This window comes from Mus musculus, chromosome 9 (genome assembly GCF_000001635.26).
Source record: "Mus musculus strain C57BL/6J chromosome 9, GRCm38.p6 C57BL/6J".
In the NCBI taxonomy this organism is placed as follows: domain Eukaryota; kingdom Metazoa; phylum Chordata; class Mammalia; order Rodentia; family Muridae; genus Mus; species Mus musculus.
The window spans coordinates 62,118,223-62,125,053 of NC_000075.6; the positions used below are offsets into that span (position 1 = coordinate 62,118,223).

General features: G+C 44.4%; 1 protein-coding gene and 1 non-coding gene across 4 annotated transcripts in view; both read right to left on the reverse strand.

Moving 5' to 3' along the window:
• Glce (glucuronyl C5-epimerase) overlaps positions 1-4,387 on the reverse strand; it is a 65,366-nt gene extending 60,979 nt beyond the window's left edge. For all 3 annotated transcript variants that reach the window (NR_160774.1, NM_001368304.1, NM_033320.5), the window contains exon 1: positions 4,263-4,387. The gene's annotated coding sequence lies outside the window, so the exon portion shown is untranslated. The remainder of the gene's footprint in view (positions 1-4,262) is intronic.
• On the reverse strand, positions 4,296-4,372 carry Mir5133 (microRNA 5133). The gene has a single exon (NR_039595.1). It is a non-coding gene; the product is annotated as a microRNA 5133 (primary transcript).
• Positions 4,388-6,831: the final 2,444 nt, after the last annotated feature.

The following is a 6,831-nucleotide window of genomic DNA, read 5'->3' on the forward strand; positions in this document are numbered from 1 at the left end:
TGAAAACAACTATGAAGCCAATGTAAACACACACACACACACACATTAGCAAACACTGTTTTCCATGTAAGAAGCAGTCAAGGTACAACACCTATCAATCACCTATGTCCAGAACTGGAAAGCTGGCATCCCACCTAAGAGCTAAGGAATAGTACTTGCCTCAAAATTCTACAGGACTTTCCTGTCAATTTTACTGTATAACTTAACTCCTATTGTACTGGCAGTCTCACTTCTTAATTTGAGGCTTAGAACTACAGTTCTAATATCAGTCTGTGGATGAGGCATGAAAAGATCATCTAGAAGAAGCTGAGTTTAGGAAAGCAGGACAGGCCAGACATATGAGGTTAATTAATCTTGGACATTATGAAGACACTGCACCTGGCTTCTAGATTTCAAACATGTAAGAAGAGAGCCACCTCTGTGTAAACAAGAAAGAGGGATGAAAAAAACTGTCCTTGAATTTAGAAAAAGATACAATTACAGTAAAAAATAAACTTACAGAAGGAATGAACAAAAATACTTGAGAGAATAACCCAGGGAGAGGGAAGAAGAGCCAGAAAGGATCTAAAATGCACAGTGTGAAGCAGAATGAAAAATCAGTAGTTTTTACAGCAGTAGAAAAGGCATGCTAAGCAGTGGAAAGAATCTAACTGCAGGCTGAGTGACGGAAACAGGATGGTTCATTCAGTAAGCAGCTCTCATTAGTGCAACTGGAGCTTGAGGTTTACGGTAGAGAAAAATGCAGATGAGTCAAAGGGATGATGAAAGGCCTTGTAATGACAGTTAGGACTAAATCCTGGAGCTAAAGAACAATGGGTATTAAGTAAGGCACAATGAACAGATCCACATCGAAAGCAGTATAAGGATGGAAATCAAGGGGCAAGCCTAGGGCCATTGACTAGAGAGTGCACCCATTCTACCACAGAATTGAAAAAGAACCTAGCATTATTGTATGGGTATTCTGTCACACAGTAAGGGATCAGATACAAAAAACAAAGATGCTAAAAATAAGACCATTGTAATATGCAAAACTAAATGATCCAAAGAAAAGCACTTACCTTCATGAATGTGTATTCTAGAATTAAATACTTCCTATCTCTATAAAGAAGTTTCTGAAATCATATATAATGGATATATATATATGTATATGTATAATATAGAACTAGTTATATCCTGAGAATGAGCCACTCATTCTCTTTGCTTTTGTATATGTCATATTGTAGAGTCTGCAACAGAAAAACCAATGTAGTACAATCTCTGGAACTGAGGTTTGTACAAAGTATTGACAAGGCTTTTCTTGCATCTATTATTTATATATATACTTACACATGGAAAACCAAGGCCCTGAGAGACCAAGAATTATCAAAGGTCACACTATTAGCAGTACAGTGATGCTAGCACGCATGCCTCATAATTCCCTTTCTAGAAACTGCTTTAGTATATAACATTATGGTTCTGGAATTGTGAGTGATAATACAAAACCCACTCTGGTACTCTCATTTGCAGCATTGTAATAATGAAACTATAAAACTATGTTTATGGTTCATATGCCTCACAAGAAAAACACATCCATTAAATGTGCCTATGTTTGACCAAAGAATAAAAAAATCTTTCTGGTCAGTGTGCAGGCACACACACACAAATACTTTCTATATAATCAAATACCCAGTATCTTTCAAGTGTTTAACATTTAGCTGTACATTTTTTATCATGTTGTGCTCCCCACCTCACTTGTCCATGTACCTCCCATATTGTTTAGGTAATGGAAAGACTTTTGTTTTTCATTAGTACAAACAGGCAAATGTAGCAACACTGACAAAGGCCTGCAAATACTGTATAGTTCACAAGCTTGCAGTGTAGAAAATGTTTTTATTTCTGGATTTATCTAATGTTCTTTCGAGCAACATTGCTCACTGAAATGAATTCAAGGACTATTAAAGTTTAAAGTCAGACAGCTCTCTACCATCCATTCCCCTCCTAAGTACACCTGCAAACATGGTTAAGTTCCATTTGTGTTTCTACAGATTTTCTTCATGCTTACATCACAAAAAACATTTTTCAAAGAGGCAACATTTAATTAATGTTCAAACTCTACTGATCAGAATTTAATTTTTGAAAAAATAATTTTGCAGGTATAGAGCTCAGCTTCCGGTTATCTCAACAGATGTTAATCATAACTCGGGATTATTTAAGGAAAAGAAATGCTGATTCCCAAGGACACTGTTTTCCTCATCAGCACTGAAATGTCATCATGGTTTTATTTATCTGTTGCTTCCTTCTTGACATAGGAGGCATTACTGCAATCATAGCATCATGACGCCTAACAGATGATCCTGCCTTTGCTGATGGGTTAGTCTATGCTTATTTTGAAGTTTGAAAGCCTTGGGAGGTAGGGATGGAGGGAGAGAGGGAGAGAGAGAGAAGAGAGAGGGTCTGGAAGAGAGGGAGAGAGGAGAGAGAGAGAGAGAGATTGAGATTGAAGCTTCTGAAATTTGGCTACTTTGTCATTTGTCTTTCAAACTGAGTTTTTGGGCTTTGGTTTCAACCAAATATTTGCTCAATTGATCAGTTTTGATGATCATAAAAGATGATCCCATACTTAGGTGTGAGAAAATGAAAACTAACCTAATACCCAGCCCCAAAGCCCAAATTAGCACTGCAGTACATTCCTTTGTTTGTTTTTACATGATTGCAAAATTCAAAGCTTTAGTAACTTGTCCCCAATCTTTCTAATTAAAAAGACAGAAGAAATTATCTTTAAAAAAAACTGACAAGAAAAAGACTGACAAAGCAAAGATACTTCAATTTGCCTGCTTATATCATATTTTCTGTTTACAAGCACCTCAGCAATGTTTCCTTAGACTAAAGTGACATTAGACTGCCTAACCAGGAGAATTCTCAGGCAAATGTACAGACATTCTGACACACGTTTTTAAACCACTCACAGGCAGATACCTATAAGTCATTTTAAGTTCCACCTAAGTCTGGCAGAGTCTTCAAGAACTCTGTAAGATTCAAACCACGGTAAAAACTGATGTACCAGAATTCTCTAAAGAAGCTCAATAGGGCATCATTAACAGGTTGCCAATGACGCTTTTGTAGAAATCTGGACTTGAGACATACATACATAATATGCTACACTTTTGTTTTTAATTACCCCTCTTCCACAAAACCTTTAGAAAGGATGCTTCTTGGCACTACCTAACACCCAGGCAAATTCAGGACAGATTTAACCATGCAAGACCATCAAACACTACCTAAAACAGAAAGCCCAAATCGCACAGCCGCCCTACCCTCAGATCTAAACCCTCACTCAACAGTCAGGTATTCCAGACAACATGCTCAAGTCTGGTATCGCTCCTCTCCTCTCCTCCGGAGATCAGAGCTCCGGCGACACCAGCGCGTCCCCAAAGGTATCCTGGGGCAAAGAAAAGAAAACTGCAGAACAAGCCCACTGTGTCTCCAACTAGGCAACTGCCCCGATCAAGCGTCCAACGAAGAAGCACTGAGTTAAATCTCATCGAGAAAGAGAGAGAGACCAGATCGAGACCGTCAGATACCGAAAGCCACAAGCAGTGCCATGGGGTGGCTCCTGAAACCGGGTCTGGCACCCCTGGAGACCCAGAGACCGCTGAGCCGCGCCCACACGGCAAAATCACCCTCCTTGTCGCCCCGAAAAAGAATGGGGACCATCACGCACAGTTACCGCCCCCCTCTGGGCGAAGCAGAAACCCCAATACAAATGTTGGTCTCCCCATGCACGCTTCCCGCCCCCACCCACACCCACCCAGTCCGTTCCTTCCCGGGAGGGACACGGGCATCGTCTTATCACCCCATGGCGACCTTAAACAAACCCAAGTCTCTGGAACCCTGACATCCTCCTGCTTTACCCCAGGAATGCCAAGCGGACCCCTCTCCGCTCATAGGTCTCCCCGTGCCCTCCGGACAAGGCTAAACTGTATCCCAAGCCCCTCAACTGCACGGGATCGCCAGAAATGGTCTCCAAGTCCCAGAACCGCGCTATGCCAGCACCCGGGCTCTCAGGCAGGACACAGGACGCGCTCCCGCGACCCTAGAGACCCGGGACCGCCTGGGCAGCCACCCACCCCCACTCCAAAGCCAAAGAAGCCCCGAGACCCCAGCCCCCGCCGCGTCACCCAAGATCCCCGCACTCGGAACGCCGCGCATCCCCGGGAGCCGCCCCCGTCGCGAGCCCACTTGCCACGGCCGCCCCTCAGCCACGACACGACGAGCTCCCTCACCTGAGGCGCGTCGGCGGACGAGCGGCCCCCAGAGCCCTGAGGAAAACTGAAGCGAGCGGCAGAGACACGGCGGCCCAGGCCTGCGCTGCCGCAGCTCCAGCCTCTCGGCGAGGAAGCGCTCGTGTGAGGAGAGCCCGCCCGCTCGGCGCGCTACTGGGGAGCCGAGCCGCCGCCGTGCCCGCGGCTCTTCCCGCGAGATCCCAGCCACGGTAAGGGGCGAGGCCATGCCGGGGAGGAGAGGGCGGGACGGAGGCTCTTCGAATGGCAGCTCCGTCAGCCTGTTAGATTCGGTGTAGAAGGCGGGGTCACCAAGAGGAGGGGCCATATTAAGGGGAGGAGCTATGATGAGGGGGCGGAGAGTCCTCGAATGACAGTTCCAAAAAACCAATCAACGGTGGCAGCGCAGAAGGCGGGACTCGCATTCTCCTGTGACCAATTGCAAAAGAGTAGAGCTAATTCTCCCCGCCTATCATCAATAAATTGCGGGCGAAGGTGTTGCTGACCCGATGTCAGTTTGCTACCTGGGCAGTTGCAGAGGTACTTTAGATGACGTGGTTTGGGCAAAGTTTGGTCCTCTTCGGCCGCCGTAGAGACACTTAGCGGAGAAGCTGAACTAAATAGTGCTTAAACCGAAGAGCTGTCCGTGCGTTTTCACTGCTCTCTGAAGTGAACAGGGAGGTCCCATCTGCCAGCCTGAAGACTTACAGCCTCACTTTACTCACTTCGGTCTCCTCCTTTAGTGTAGCTTTCTCCCATTTCGGACTCTCTTCCGTTTTTATTTCAAACGGCGATGATATCGTCACGGGTGCTTTAAGCTCCAACCCAGTTTATCTGGTCCAACAAAGGACCTTTCTAATTCATTTGTGCGTTCTACTTAAAGTCTTCCACAAAGATGAAGAACGAAATCTCAAACGAGTGCTAACCTAACAAACCCGAGAACTTGTATCTTTACAGACCATAGGGCCCAGTAATGTTTAGCACAGGTAGGGTATAGAGCATTCAATAAATCTAAAAGGAAGGAATGGAAACTGTGGTGCTTATCTGTACTGGCTTCAGAAACTGGGCTTTCCTAGCCTTTCCCATTCCCCCCTCACATTTAAGTCCCTTCACTCATTATTATGCCTGCCCTGTAGCTTTCCTTCATCTTCCCCTAGTCTCCCTTGCCCAACACAAAAAGTAGCCTTACTCTTTCTCAAGGTTAACTCCTGCCCTTGTGCACTGGACCTCAGCCAGGCCCAGACTCAGTCAGCTCCCCCACCCCCACCCCCACCCCCATTATCAATTTTTTAGCCCCTTTATCCCCAGAACACACTCATTATCCCCTGTTATTTGAACAGAACACAACTACCCTGCCGGTTCTATCCACTCGAGCTGCCCTGTCCTGAGAATCCCACGTCTTGAGAAAATTAAAGTGTATTGTGGTCCCCACCTTCTCATCCCTTATTTCCCTGCTACAATACTGCGTTTGCCCACACAATCTGCTGCTCTCCCAACAGTTTCAAAAGACCTCTCTCCTACTAGACAAATGGTCTCTTTGGTGGGACTTTTTCCCCAATGGCTTCTCGGAGGTTCATTGACAACGCTCAGGATGTCTTCCTTTAGCACCTGCCTAACTGTGTTCTTTTCATTCTTTAGCTACTTTTTTTTTAAAGTCCCCTCTCCTAGTTTGAAAATGGTTGAATATTGATGACTCCTTATCTTATTGCACACCTTGTGCATAATAAGAAAAATGTCCACACACCACTGCACACTCTGAGAGCCACAAATTGGTTCAGACAAAAGCTGTTAGAAAAATCCAGAGGGAAGAGAGGCAGCTCTGAAGCTTGAGCTGGGTGGTAAAATACTAGGATGGCCCATATAAATTAAAGGCAGAAATGGAAGCTTTTCAGAGAAAATAATCTAAACCAGAGCAATGATAAAAAGCATGTGAGCTGAGCCAGGCTGCAGGTTGGATGGCTCAGTAAATAGATTCCCCCATCTGGGGTGGGGGTGGGGGGCAAGATCAGAAAGGAGCCAGATAGTGAAAGGCTTTGACTACCAAGCCACAGTAATTGGACTTGATTTGGTGTTAAATGGGAAACCCGAACAAATTCAAATATTTGTAGAGGCTGTAAGGAAGCTAGGTGTGAAAGCACTTCTATCAAATGTATATATATAAAATACATATATATGTGTATATATATGTGTGTATATATACACACATATATATGTATTATACATATATATGTATATTTATACATACATAAAACAAGCTAACATCCTATGACAATTTTTAAAAAGCTTACCATTTTTTCTTAACAAATATAATTGGTAAGCGCAGATGGTCAGGTTGGGATTTAAAATTCTGTTAACAGAGTCCTCTGCTGGAACTAGACAGGTTAAAGAGAGAAAACATAAAGAAGCCTTTTCCACACCACATCTCACAGCCCCTTGCGAGCATTAACATTGATTATCAACCTAATGGGGCTCTGGAAGCACCTAGGGGCAAGTCTCTGGGCAAGTCTGTGCACATTGCTCTAAATTGGGCTAATTGAGATGGAAGAGCTAACCTAAAAGTGGGTGGCACCAC